The following is a 15655-nucleotide window of genomic DNA, read 5'->3' as shown; positions in this document are numbered from 1 at the left end:
ACGACCTGATCAAAGTACAAATCATAACATGTGAGTGAATGTGTTGAAGTTGAACATGCTAAGAAGTCGCTTTATTATCGGTCAATGATGTGAACCATTAACAAGCTCGAGAGAAACCACCAATAATGGAAATGGATCTCAAGGTACTGGCAACACAGTTTATGGAATGTGAATAAAGGAACTGATGTCAAACACCCATGAAATCACCCAATCGAAAACCCATGATGTGAACTTGTCGTCGAGTGTGAAGAACTTTGCATTAGGGCATGCAACCTCTAAGGTACCGGAAGGAAGTCTCACGGCCAACTTCCTGGATAATGAGCTTAAGTCAATAGGAAGTGACCATGTCGAAGGAGGACCATGATGTGTCCCACATCACCAAAATGAGAAAAAATGATGCAAAAGATTTCAGATCGTCAAGAGAATCAGGAGTAAGTGTAATTGTAGAGGGACTAACTCTTGAACATATTGGTGACATAATTATGGAGTTTGGTATCTTTTGGATCCACAGGATAGGTGTTAATGATGACGTGGCAGAGATAAAATGGAAGGCAAAAATGAATGGCCCAACCGAAGTAGGTCAATAATGAAAGGAGGATACCCCAACCTGACACGAAACAGATAGTGTCAAGTTCAAGAGTGAGCTACGACACAACTGATACAATTTCCAAATTTTCCCCCACCATTTCTGGTAGGTACCCCAATTATTTTTTATCACAAGCTTGAAAGGAATAGCATATGCTTCCACTATAAGTTCATCCTTTGAAGGAAACTGACCTAGTAAGTTTAGTGAGCCCTAGGAAGGAGAAGGTCATGTTCGTCATGGTGACGAATCTGATGTTGTTGAATGCTTTAACGAGTCCGAAAAAGGTGTAACTCGGTATCTTTTTCATGTTTAGAGCATTTGAAAAAGACATCGAAAAGAAGACTCCACATGGTGCCTTTTCGTACATTTGTGTCTCTCAAGCCTGAAAAGGTAAAAATGATACTTAAGAGAACCGCTTGACGATTTCAGTCAAGGCGTACCTTTTTCGTAAATAGTTTATCCCAGCCCAAAAAAGGGGTAAACATATACTCGTAAACAACATTTCACATCTTTTAATGAGTTCAAAATGACAAGGACTCGACAATTTTTTCGTGTTTAAAAGGTCGGGAAAGAGCTAAAATTAAACCTCTCCATTTTATTTTCTTTAACGAGTCAAAAGGTAAAAATACTCGGTGATATTTTCATTTGAGTTTTACGAGCCAAGAAAAGAGCTTAAGCGAGACTCAAGTATCATCGTCAACAATCCGTCACCTGTCACTGCACAAGAAAGGTAAGTGAATTATGTAGTTCTGAAGCAAAATAGGTCAAAAACACTTTAAAAACCCTAATATTTTCATAAAAATGAAAAAAGAGGAAAAAGTAATTATTTTTTACCATTTACCATTTTACCTTTGTGTGAAGATCTTTTTACCCTTTTATGCCCTAACTTTTTTGGAGCAGATTTCAAGAGATCTAGGAGCTCATTTTTTGAGCCATTAGGTGCAGGTAAGAGCCAAGACCTTAAGCTCTATTTTCATACTCTTTTTTCTTGTTTTTATCCATTTTTTGGGTTTCATGGGAGGCTTTTTGCAAAAAAAATCACGCTCAATTGGTACAATTTTTGGGCATGAAATCACACCAATCGAGGGTGGCTAAAAATGGCAACTGCGCCGGCACCGTGAGAAAAACATTTACACATTTTTTTCTCAATTCGAGTGCTTGAATCCAAATTTCTCTATCAAAAGATGATCGTTGATTGATTAAATGGTTTTTGTAGGAAGTAAATAGTTGAAAATGGTGGATTGGAAAGAATGAGAGCATGAGGATATCGATACTCAAGCAATAGCTGATCATAATTTCTTGGAGGCTTTGAGTAACTGTGGGCTCAACCTGAGCTGCTATGGTACCTAATTAGTCTCTAGGACATAAATCAGGAAATTTTTATCATTGGTGACCAAGAGCTAGAGTTGGAGACTTCAGATATTTATTTCATCACAGGATTGTCCTAGAGAGGGGAACCAGTCAACCTATATGGTTTGAGGCTGATTAGGGCAAGTGTGTCCATATTACTTGTCGAACATTGCCCAAAAGCTCTTAAATCCAAGAGTGGCAAGATCGAGTTCACGACTGTTCGGGGTCTTGTGTTGAGAGTGTTACTATTGACCATCAATAGGGTGGTTGGGTCCCAAGCGCCGCATGGGACTAAGAAGTCCAAGTTCCTGTATGGTATCAAGTGCACAACGCCCACTATTTTTAACTCGGCATAATCTATGAAAATCAACATGAAGCACTAGCTATCAAAAGCTAAGGTGGGAAACCTGAAGTAATTTTGCTTTGGGTCTGTGCTAGTGACCTTCTTCTTGGAGCGGGTTCCGCCGTTCTAATACCAACTGACTGAGGTGGATTTGCCAATGCCATGAGGCCCATGGATATTCTGTTGGAGTGAGTTGATGCCCAGGGTTATGGGGGGCCAACAGATGTCCTACATGCCCACCTTCTTCTCATGGCTATGACGACAGCTGATCGTAGTGGAGGATTGGCCTTACAGTGGTACCGACTTCTGTGGAGATCTAGATATGCCACTCCAAGAAGGGGAAGATTTTGATGATGGAGGTGAAAACAAAGAATTTTTTAGTTTTTTGATGTTCTTACTACTTTTGAAATATGTGTGTTCATGACACTTCGATTTTATGAATGTAGATGTTGGAACAGAACGCCCTATCGGGATGTTCCCAATTGCCAGGCGTGTTGCTCGGCAGTTTGATGTTGCTCCTTATCCGGAGGGGAGTGAAAATGAGGAGGAGATTGTGTGGAATCTCAAGGTTTTGACCCATGGGATCCCATAGTATGCTCATATGGGTGATTTCCCACGCCAGTACTAGAGGCATATGGTGGGGTTATCAGATCGGATCCACTGACTGCTTACTCGCGTAGTCTGAGTAGTTACATGCTATCATGAGCATCATGTTGTTTAGTGCATAGGTCTAGCACTCCATATTTTTTGAGGCTTGTGAGCCATAGATGCATATGGCTTGTGAGCCACCGATGTATTTCAAACACACATATTATTTTTTGAGGCTTTGATGTATGACAAACATTATTGACACACACACACACACACACACATGCACACACACACACACACACACACACACACACACACATATATGCTATATTTTCCTGCTTAATATGATACAGATGATTTGTTTTTTATTTTTACATGTTTTGCAAATTCCTATCCAACACATAATTAGCTAATGCATCTGTCAATGTATTCATATGTCTAGGAATATGAGGATATGTAATGTAATCAAAATTTCTCTCCAATAGATGAATATGTAGATACATTCTCAATATCTGAGGGTTTCTGACGGAATATTTCCCATTGAGTTGAAGAACGACAAGCTATGAATTAAGGTTGACAACCGAATCCTGGATGTCAAGAGCGATAGACTCTAACAACAATTCGATAACTGCACTATACTCATCGATGTTATTAGTTTTTTGACCTAGACAAATCCCTTGAAGATGAATCAACTAACCATGGGGGTCATAAATGGCCCATGCTGCGATGATAGGTTCCATACTTCGGCAAGAACCATCAGTGAAACTGATGTGAGGAAACACCGACATCTGTAAAACAGGCAAAAACATAATAAGCGGGAAAGTTGCTTGCAAAACAACACACCAAACCACACTACACAAAAATGAATGACACACTTATTGTACAAAAGTAACCATGCAAGATGACCGGAGCATAGTACTTTTTGAGATAAAGCCCATTACGAGGCTTGTCTAAGGGATTTCCCTCATAGTCAATAAGCTCATAGGCCCTTCTTTGTAACACACGTTTAACAATGTAGGGCCTATGCCACATGGGTTCAAACTTGCTTGCCCCGAGCTTATCATTAGCTTGATCATATAGAAGGACCAAATCGCCTTCGTAAATATCTCAAGGAGAAATAGACTAATCAAAATGGGATTTGAATCATTTTTCTATGCTTCTATAACCAGATTAGCAAGACGGCGGGTCTCATCTAGTCGTTCTAAATACAAAAGACACTCTTCTTGAGGTGAGGAATCTGGGAGAAGTTCGACAGCAAGCTTGAGGGATGGAATTTTGCATTCAATTGGTAAAGTTGGTTCCAGACAATAGACTAGCTGGAATGGTGTAAATCCATTTATATCCTTAGTCAAGGTTCAGTAAGCCCACAGAGCTAAAAAGAGCATGAGATGCAAATTTAACTTGTGCATCCCAATGGTGCACTGAAGCTTTATAACCAATACTTTGTTCACAGCTTCAACTTGGCCATTGGCCTGAGGGTAATATGGGGTTGATCCATCATGGCGTAACCTAATGTAGAAGTTAGCTCAACCATCATGGAATCTTGGAAGTGGGAGCCATGGTCGGTGACAATGACCTGAGGCACTCCAAACCTGGAAATAACATGATTGAATAGAAATTGAGCCACCATTTTACCATCTGCAAAGTATGTAGGCATTGCTTCAGCCCATTTGGTGAAATAATCCATAGCAACGATAATATAGCCATGCCCCCCAGACAAATGAGGGTTACATGTCATATAGTCTATGCCCCATTTGGCAAAAGGACCAATGGTAATAACAGGGTGTAGGTAAGCGGGCGGGGCTTGCATTTTTTGTTGATAAATTTTCCACTCATGCCATTTGTGCACAGTAAGGATGAAATCCTTGAAGATGGAGGGATAGAAGTAACCAGTGCGAAGTATTTTTTGAGTAGCAGCATATCTAGACATATGACTGCCACATGCCATGGAATGGCAGTCATTTAAAACTCTCTCAGCCTCCTCGAGAGTAACACATCGACAAAGAACTAAATCAACACTGATGTAGTATACAATATCTCCAATAATACGGTAGGGTTGGGAGTGATGCCGAATGTGGTGGTGATCATCTATAGTCAATGCAGACCAAAAGGTGGATATCTGGAGATACACAATGATATCATCATACCATGGGTCAAGGGTGCTAATCAGAAAAAGGGTCTCGTCTGGAAGCTGCTCAGTGGTGCCAGTAGGAAGAGATGCCGAAGGAAGGGAGCAAATCAATTCGGAAAAAACCAGTGATTTCTTATATTTGGCACTCATGAACACCAAATCAAACTCTTGTAGGATTACAATCCATTTAGAATACTTCCTCCCAGCAACTGACAGGTTAGGATGTAGGTCATGGGGTTTGATCCAAAATGGATCTAGTAATAGACTTCTAAGTCTAAAAATCTTCCTCACAGAGGAAAATGAAAGTCAAAGGAAGCTCTTGGAAATAGTCTCATTACATAAATCTCTTCATTCTAAATCTGATGCAAATTTAATGGACCAAAACAGAATTTCGATGAAGGAGTTATTGTAAAAAGAATTTTTCCCATTATCCTTAGAAAAGGATGCAAAGTCTTATAAATGGGAATTAATGGAGAAAATTTGTTCCTTAAGGAAATGTCACATTGGAAAGGTTCCAAGGGAGGACTTAGACCAAAGGCCTTAAGGACCCCTGATTAGCGATATATGATACATCGCATCAGATGAGGGCCTGCATGTGACATCGGAACGTCGGGCAGAGTCGATTGCGATTGCGATGAAGCAGGTCGGCGATCGGTGAATCGGTGATATCTATATATCACATCGGAACAATGCATCGGACGTGGTATAAGCCTCGGGCCATTTAACATAGTGATTTAAATATGCCGATAAAGCGATAGCGATATGCTAATGTGATCGGCAATCGAATCGCACAAATACAAAGGTCCGTCACATATGCGATAGAGCGACTTGCGATAACGCCAAATAAAGCGATTGCGATATGCTGATAAAGCGATCAGTGATAGTTGATCACATTGCGAAAAGGCATGGGAGATGGACCATGACTCTTAGGCAGCACGATACGCGATTTGCGACCAGGGTGTGAACCTGATAGAGTTATAAACACGATTGCATAAATTTTGAAATCTGGAATTTCAGATTTTTTGTGTATTTTCCATGTATTGGGTTTTTTGGTCATACGTAGCATGATATGTGACATGCAATGGAAAGGCGGACCCGATAGTATTTTAAGCGAGATTACATATAATTTGAAGTCTGGTTAAATGAATCATGATGTGTTTTTCATGCGTTTCCTGTGTATTCCATTATATTGCTATTTTCAGGATTATGGCATGGGAGAAGGCCAAACGATCATGTTCTTGAGCCCGCCAGTTCCTTTCCAATTGCAAACTATTTCTTTTGGGAAATAGTCAGGTTTCTAGGCATTAGAGGACTATAACTAAATGGTTACAAATACAGAGAGAATAGAATTGACAGGGACTCGCGCAGAGGCCGATCAAAACACAGAAAGCACAGAGAAAGAGGATTCTCAAAGGCTTAGGCAGGGTAATGTTCAGAAGAACCTCGGAGAAGCTCATAGAAGATTGACATAGCCACTAGAGGCTAGAAGGCAGAGCCAGAGCGCTGACAGAGGCATAGCCACCAGAGGTTGGAGGCAGAGCCGCAGAGCCAGAGGGCTCAATGGACTTCTACAAGCCATGAAGTTGTAATGAAGTTCAGAACACCAAAGAGATCAAATGATCAAGTTGTTTCTAGTGTCTGATGTGTGATGAAAACAGAAGAAGGAATTCCATAGACAATAAAAGAATTTTGAGGGAGTCGGTGCAAGCTAAGAGTTCAAGATAGCCCGGAGCACTAATTGAAGGAATCTAGTCGAGAGAAGCCTAGATTTGTCTGTAGAGTATGGACAGCCAGTGGGATAAGATGGTATTCTAAACCCATAGGTGCAGTTTTAAACCTGTGGAGTTGAGTCAAAGACTTGTAAAATAATTGAAGCCATAATCCCAAAGAGCCTAATCGAGTTGATTAGCGCTCATGGAAATGTAGCCCAAGAGGTTTATATGAACTCCATATTATATTGTTGTCTTATGTGTTTGTTTATTTGCTGCATTATTTATTATTGCATGTATTTAAATATCAGCATAAGTAAAGAACACAAAGCACATAAACAGTCTAAAAACAAACATAAGCATACACCTCTTTCAAGCACTATTAATTCCTGAAATTATCAATCATAAGCATAGATCTGGGGAATATATATAAACTTTGTAGTGGAAGAGGTTCTTGTAAGCATGACAAGAAGCCTTTAATGCCCCATTTCAGATCAGGTGGTATCGGAGTTGGTTATATTAGAGCATCAAGCTGATTAACCCCACCTTCAAAGAAGGTTATATCAGAGCTAAGCTATACCAGAGCAGGTTGTATCATGATGCAAGTGGTATTAGATCAAAATGCTTGATTGACATAGTAATCCATACGCTTGGTTGACTTGAAAGGTGTTGATTGTTTGTAAACTAACTATTGTTTGAGTTTGTAGAGGTGAAGGGAAAGCTATTGATAGCTAAGTCTAGGAGGGGACAAGAAGGAAGAAGGGCTGAAGGCATTCTTCTTATCCCAAAGGACCTCAAGGCAATCCTTGAAGCATAAGAGGTTTGTTGCAAAAGGTTGCTTGAATAAGCTCTTTATTAATCTTGTTTGAATTTCTTTTGTTCATTTTGATAATGACAACTTCTACAAGTGAGTCCTCAAATTCTTCTTTCTTCACAAGAGTCTTTGATGAAGACATGAAGCAAGACTTGTCCACCAATATGGATAATGTGAGAGAAATATATGAGGATGGAAGGAAGAGCATCATACTTAGAGAGAAGTTGAACTCCATGAAGGAAGAGAAGAAGTTGCTTTCTGACAAATTGCAGGAAATGGAGAGGCAACTTCATATTGAAAATATGACTTGACAAGGATGCATGAGTTGGAGACACAACTCCTTGTTGCCAAAGAAGCCTTGGTCAAGTATCAGCTTGAAGAATAGGTAAACAATTCCTATTTGTATTCAAATTCTTCTAAGAATGTTTATGTTGGTACTTTTGAAAAACATACCAGAGACATAGGGTCCAAGTTAATGTCCAAGATGGGCTATGGAGGAAAAGGCTTGGGCAAACATGCACAGGATATTGTTGAGCCAATAATGGTTGAGGAAAGGCCTAAGTATTTGGGTCTCAGCTATGGATAGTGTTATGGTGAATGTTCCAAAGCTACCATGAAGACAATTGAAATAGTTCCAAGAAGGAGTTTCATTTCTGGGCTTCTACCTCAAAATTGTAAAGATTTTATTCATGGGGAATGCATTAGGTTGAAATATTATTTTCAGGAAGAAGGTGTTCATAAGCATGCACTTGAAATAGAGAGTCGTGGAAACTTTGAAAGCCTTTAAGAGATTGATGGTGTTCTAAAGGGAGCCACTTCTTCATTCTCTTCACCTCCTCATGAAGGAAATAGAGGTGAAAGAGAAAGGTATAAATCTAGTTTTAACCATATTCCTTTTGATTATGTTCAACATGATAAATTTCCATATAAGTATGGGAAAAGAATTGCATGTTCCTTTTGTGGTTTGGATAACCATAATGTTTCTAGATGTTGGAAGAGAATGGCCACATACAGGAAAATTTTGAAGGAAAAGAGGCAAGAAGCCAAAGGTCCATTAGACAAGGCAAATAATGTTGTCAAGAAGATGCACATGAATTGCACTTGCTGCCATAAGCAAGGACACATGGCTGCAAAATGTTGGACTCTGAATCCAATAATGCTTCCAGGAAACTTGAAGAAGGTGGAAAGAGAAAATGGCAAGAATGCAAAGAAAGATTCCATGAATGATGTGTTTCAAGATGATTCACATGTTTCTATTGATGTGCGGACAAAGGAAGGACCTTTGAAATGGATTGGTAAAAATGGTTAGAGTTCTTATCCAATTAAAGTTGCATATCTTTTGATGTGAACAGAAATGTATCGCATCTATTTGCATTTCTTTGTTAATGAGATGCAAGTTGCAAGATTTTACCAGGAAGGTGAATGGAAAAGTTGAGTAGAAGACTCACTTTATTGCTGCAACATTATATTCATTTCAGCTTCGAAAGTACAGTATACTTAAGCGAAAGTTTAAGGATGAAATGCATCCATAAGCATGATATGCATGAACACAGGGGTGTTGATGATTTCCTTGTATTTAAACATGTACGTGTGATTAACTTGAAGGGTTGATTTTTTGTTGTAAAAATGCATGTAATGCAATATTGACTTAAGAAATGTTGATTTAGTCTCCAAGATGGAGATGATGATGAAGTGTTTCATCTTTGAAAAAGTTCTATAGAATTCTTTTTCAACATGCTTGACTTGAAGGGTCAATTGTTTTAAAGGCATGTTTTGTTGGCTTGTTATCTAGTCAATCATTTGTATGTAGATGTAAAGACATGGAGGTGTTCACAAGATGTGAAATTTCTTTCTTTTGTTGAAGCAAGAGTTTGGGCCATCTAGTTGTTGTCTGTAATCCTATCGTTGTTAACAGTTGTTGTTGATAGTATGTCAAATAGGTACAAATGAAATTTTTTTGAACCAGATGTAATTTCACATTGGTTTGAGCCACCTTGGATCAATGATCAAGGCATAGAAGTTCAAACCACCTTCTGTGACCTTCTCAACAAGATTTCAACAGGAAGTTAAGGAGGAAGACAGTTCTTCCCAAGAGGATAAGCGCATACAGGAAGGAAGTGTTCAAAGGCTTGGGTTCAGAGGCACTATGCAAGGCAAGTGTATGGAGGTTGAAAGAAGAGGGTGAGGTACTCCCATTTACTGTTTAGATCAGTATATTAGTCTTTTGGACTCCAAAAGATTTTTAGTGGGAAGCCATGATCCAAAATGGATCTAGTAATAGACTTATAAGTCTAAAAATCTTCCTCACAGAGGAAAATGAAAGTCAAAGGGTGATCTTGGAAATAGTCTCATTGCATAGATCTCTTAATTTTGAGTCTAATGCAATTTGAATGGACCAAAACGGACTCCGGATGAGGGCGTTATTGTAAAACCAAATTTTCCCATTATCCTTAGAAAAGGGGGAAAATTCTTATAAATGGGACTTAATGGAGAAAAAGCATTCCTTAAGGAAATGTCACATTGGAAAGGTTCCAAGGGAGGACTTAGAGCAAAGGGCTTAAGGACCTCCAATTAGAGATCTCTGATATATAGCATCGAAGGAGGGCCTGCATACGATATTGGAACCCCAGGCAGAGCCGATTGCGATTGTGATGAAGCATGTTAGCACTCAGAATTAACCTCAAGGCTAAGAAGAGGTAACTCTGAGGTAACCATAGACCAAGCTTTCAATCTGGCATCTAGCCCTACTAGACCAGAGAGGGCTCTCTCTTTACCAAAAAAACGTGACTGCAATAAATGAAATTTTAGGCTAGCTATGGAGTATGGAGATTTGTTTGGAAGGTTTTGGGTTGAAACAACAAGAGAAAGGACGATTGGGATATGGAGTCGATGCCATTTTCTGCCAGCAAACTTGGGGAAAAGTAACTACCACGTTCAACCAGATAGAACATTGCAAATGTGAGAATAATAACGGAGAAAGCCTGCTACCCTGCAGGCATTAAACAGGGGATGGATCTATAGTAGCAACATTGGATGAAAGAGAAACAGAAGGTTTCTCAACAAAGCATCTAGTAAAGGATGAATTCTACAAAGCCAACCATTACATCTAATAGCAAAATCATCATGAAAGGAGCATCATAGGGGATGGATTCCTAACACATCTCTTAGATAATGTTGTAACAAGGAAGAAAAACAAAATATGTAAGTGAATTAAAGGAAAAACATATTAGACATTAACACCATGATGGATCCCAGGTCCAAAGGGCAGAAAACTGCTTTATTAAAATAATATTCAAAAAAAATTTACTCAATCTAAATGCCTCTTCCTTTTGATAAAATCAAACCTCTATCTTTAAAAATAATCCCATATATACTAAATTACAAATCTATTTTTATTCCTATTACATAGGAATAATATATATACATATATATATATATATAATGCATTTTTTCTAAAAATAAATTATATTAAAATTTAGGAATTAAATTAAATCTAAAAAAAATCAAATTCGCTGCCACAAATCGAATTGCTTGCCAAAATTAATTTGGAACTATCGCTTGAAACCTGGGATAATCTGAGATGTTGATCAAATAAACCTCCACTTGTGCGCTATAGAAACTTTGGATTCCTGAAATCATTGCCATTTGTTCGTTGAATGTTTTGAATACTGCCACCTCTTCCTTAAAAACTCGGTGCTGCTGATTTCATGGCTAAATTATTTTCCATCCATTCCTAGAAAAATTCAAATAATGCCACATGTTTATGAATTCCTGTGGTAGAAATTCTAAAGTTATGATCAAACCCAGGTTGGTTGGCCATGCCCATCCTTTCTGCTAGTTCACCAAAATCCCTGTCAGAAGCCCACACAGTCATAAGAGGAATGACCTGAATGAACACATATCGAGGACGCATGAACAGAAAATGAGTCAATGCTGCACCATGAACACCAACCAGTACATGGCTGGAATTCAGAATAACGTAATTTGTTTTCAATTCAGTGGTTCACAATGGCTTCCATACTGTAACATTAAACCCTAGTTACTCAGCCAATCCAATCACCTCTTTCAGGTTCAAGATTACCTTGTTACCTTCACGAACAGGTATTACAAGGCAAGGCTGATCTGAACTTGGGTCAGGGACAAACCAGTGAGGTGTGCAAGCACCTTGAAAAAAGCTCTGAAGTCAAGTATACTTTTATTGTGGACCACTAAAGAGGGATCAATCATCAGATCAACGTGAATAAACACGCCAACTATGACCTTTGAAATGCAGTGAACCATAGTTTCATTTTCAAAATTGATGACCCTCTATTTTGTTAGTTACTTCAAAATTTCATCATACTTGATCAACCAGCAGTTATGGTAGTTAACAATAATAAAGACAACCTCCTTTACTAAATGTTGAGTTGTTATATACATAGGAATAATCCCATTATTGAACTCACGATACAAATTCCCTGTGTATCCTGAAATACTATAAACGGTAGCAGGCACATTGTGTACAACATCACAATTTACCTTGGAAGAACTTGTAAGAATTACACTCTTCAGAGTCACCTCATGCACAATGGCCATGACATCCTTTCCCACTTCCGGGTGTAACGTCGGTCCTTCTCCTCTATGCCAAAGTTACTTTTATCTTGCGCATGAAGCAACAAGGAACTCAAATTTGCATGCATCTAAACATGCCCAAAAGCAGTGCACATGTGTGTACGAAAATGGGATCTCTCACAGACTATTCCTTCACCTTCCTTGTATGATCTTGGAAACTTAACAGTATGTGCAACTCCTTTGTACCTAGAATTTTGCGAGCTATTTGCAAAACTGTGACCAGATTGGGCTTAGCACCATCAAACATTGCCTTGACTTCTGAAAGAAAACCCTAATTCAAAACATTAGTTGCAGACTTAATTTTGTCCCATCAGGAAATCATACCATTGTTGTCTGGAGAAATCGGTCCACCATATTCATCAGTGGAGATGCAAAATCCTTAAAATCTTCCTTGTCATCCTAGGATTCACGGAATTTACTCCTTGCTGCAAACCACATCCAAAATATTGAATGAAAAGCTAGGATGTTTTCTACAAAGTGTGAATCCCATTTTGACCCACAAGCTCTATGAGCAGTGCCATAGTCCAGAAGTGCAGCGCCACATGAGGATGGCCCTACACGTAGCACCAAGGGAAACAAATTTCTTTGTTCCCTTCAAAACAGATGCGACTAGTTAGCAGATTCAAAAGATTTAGCTATTAGAATGTGCCCAGAGCCATAATGATCAAGCTGTGCATGTAGTGAAATTATTATATTGAAAATCTACAATGTAACCTAGGCGAGAAGCAATAGGAATGACCTCAACACCACCAATCAACATTTCTACCACTCGAGACATAGATGGACGCGTTGTAGGCACAACTTGAGTGCAAAGAAGGGCCACTTCAATCACTCTAAGGACATCTTCTCTTGAGCATGTTGATTCTATCTCATAAATTTTGAAACCATTAACCCCTTCCTGTGACAGGATGTTGAATAGTGGTGTCTGAGGAATCAAACCAAGGTATCCTATTTTGACATCCAATACAAGTGCAGTGTGTAGAGCCAGATGCTAATACTGAACCTTCACAACTAAAAGCAAGCGTCCATATGCAGGATTTGTTCCCCATTAGAGGAGTTACATATTGACCTGTTGATAGATTTGACATCATTATAGAACCATCTTCATCTCCAGATGCCATATAATGCCCATCTGGAGACATGGATATTGATAAAACCATACCTCTGTGTCCAAAAAACATGCGCGCACATTCACCACTTTGCACATCCCATAATTTGACAGTCTTGTCACTTGATCCAGTAGCAATATAGTTGCAATTTACATGCCACTATACACAATCAACATCAGATAGATGTCCTGCCATGATCCGTAAAGGTTGAATTCTCTTCATTGAAAAAACTCTATCTTTCTGATCATGTGAAGAATTGACAGAAAAGGGTCCCACGGGGCTAAACTAAACATCCCACACAAGATAATTGTGCCCTTTGTAGCAAACAAGATTTGCATTCATCTTTGAAATCCATAATGGGATTGTACAATCTTCTGATTTAGATAAAATGAAATCCCCTTTTGGGTTGAAATTTGCAGCATAAACAAGTCCTGCATGTCCTTGTAATAATGTGTATGATCATTTCCCCTTATCTAAACTTTCTAACTGCTCATTTTGACCAACTTCACCTGTATTGCCACTTTTAGAAAAATTGTGTTCTTCACCGATCTTGGCCATGTTCCACACCTTCAAAGATGAATCAAAAAAGCCTACAACAACTAATTCTCCATTTTTGGATATTGATTTTCTAGCCAGATTTCACACTGATAGTTTCCTGGCGAAAGAAATCTAATTTTTTTAGCATTCTGGATCAAATAATATGGAAGATGTACAACAGAAAATGAGCGCGGTATAGACCCCAATTTCGCTATTATTTGTTGAAAAGAATAATCCTCTGGTAGCATGTGAAAAAGATTAGCTCCATGAAAAATCACATCCTATATTCTCATAGGATTAAAATAATGACAGAACTTGACACGATCAAGATGACTGTATGCTTTCATATTAGAAATAAATTCACTTATGTGGCAAAAGCAAAAGCTGCAGTGCCAGCCATCACACCACCTAAGAAGGTTTATAATATGTGCACTGGGTATCTCATCAACATCTAACACAATAAACGGGTGACCATTTCTTAATACCAGAGACATGTAACAAGCGATCCAACTCCACCCATTGTAATCCTTCTTCATGAAAGGGATGCAATCCAATGAGAATGTGACCTCCATCCATTCGATAAAGATACCTTGATTCTGCAATGTCAAACATCTTTTTATTTATTTCAAAAATGAATGGCTTTGAAAAACCTGTCATGAGAACCTGGACAACCAGACTAGGGCCTTCATTACTTTCACTCGATACAGCCAACATTGCACTAAACGTTTGCATCATCTTACGAAAAGTCTTCATATCTATGAACATACCTTCTAATTTTGATGTGAACTAATAACCACATTTTGTTTATAATTAGGCTCCACTCTGCATCATCTCAAACATGTTTGATCATCTTCTTTGCACCTTAAGCCCTTCTATATACAGTTTCAAAAGCATTTCTAGGTGAGATGTTATCACTACAGACAAGTACTTTATTGATGCCCAATTTAAAGAACATCTGGTTGGGACAACAGTCGTCCCATCAAATGACCAGTAATCATCTTTGACCATATCTTCTGATCCAGGAGTAGGTTTTGGGAGTGTGATATACCATTTGAAAGATATTTCTGAGCTGCTTATGAAGGACACATTTATGACATGTTTTGTGCTGAAGATCATGTGTAAAACATCTAACAAAACTAGATATAGTAAGAGCCCATGTTGATCCCTGGTGATTGGCTGCGAAGATTGGAACTAACATCGGCCTTATTGGGGATGGTAGCTCCTTGGAAGTGTTAACAACATTGTAGACTAGGTGCCTCATCCATTAGGCAATACGGTCAGATAAATGCAAACCCAAAACAACTCATACTAATCCAAAAACATATATATACTGCAACCTGTACATTTGGAAACTAAAACAAACGCAAAAAACTGAAATGTTGCTTTAGGTAGATTATTTATTTACAAACCTATCCTAGCCTACTTTGCATCCAAATCAATAATTCAAGTAATGCTATAATGCCGGACCAACCAATCAAGCAATTTTGACAATGATGCGGTTGTTTGATGGTGTTTGAACCAGAACGTAATTGGAAATTATACTAGTAATATATACACATAGTACTTCTGGCTCTATAAAAGGCATTCTGGTTTTTCATTCAACTTAAGAAAATATTCAATATATGCTGCTATGGGATCATAAAAACCAGATTGTATCTGCTACCCCAACTCATTAACATATGTTCTCGACTGGAGATTGTCACAACCTTATTGTAAATCATAACATCCTTCATTCCAACCATCCAAGGGCAGCCATAGCTTTTCTTCTTTGGGAGGAGGGAGAGTTTTCAAGAACTGCTTAGGGTCCTGGAAATCATATCATTCAATGTGAATGTCTAATAGTTCAATTTTATTTTCTAATCTTTCAACAACTA

General features: G+C 38.6%; 1 pseudogene; it reads right to left on the bottom strand.

Annotated features, from left to right (window-relative positions):
* Window positions 1-11257: 11257 nt before the first annotated feature.
* On the bottom strand, window positions 11258-14534 carry LOC149148626 (xylan glycosyltransferase MUCI21-like; annotated as a pseudogene).
* Window positions 14535-15655: the final 1121 nt, after the last annotated feature.

This window comes from Pinus tabuliformis, chromosome 9 (assembly GCF_031772625.1).
Source record: "Pinus tabuliformis cultivar Carrire ecotype Pingquan chromosome 9, CPIR1, whole genome shotgun sequence".
Classification (NCBI taxonomy): Eukaryota; Viridiplantae; Streptophyta; class Pinopsida; order Pinales; family Pinaceae; genus Pinus; species Pinus tabuliformis.
The sequence above is the reverse complement of the archived record's forward strand: the minus strand, read 5'-3'. Positions and strand labels throughout refer to the sequence as shown.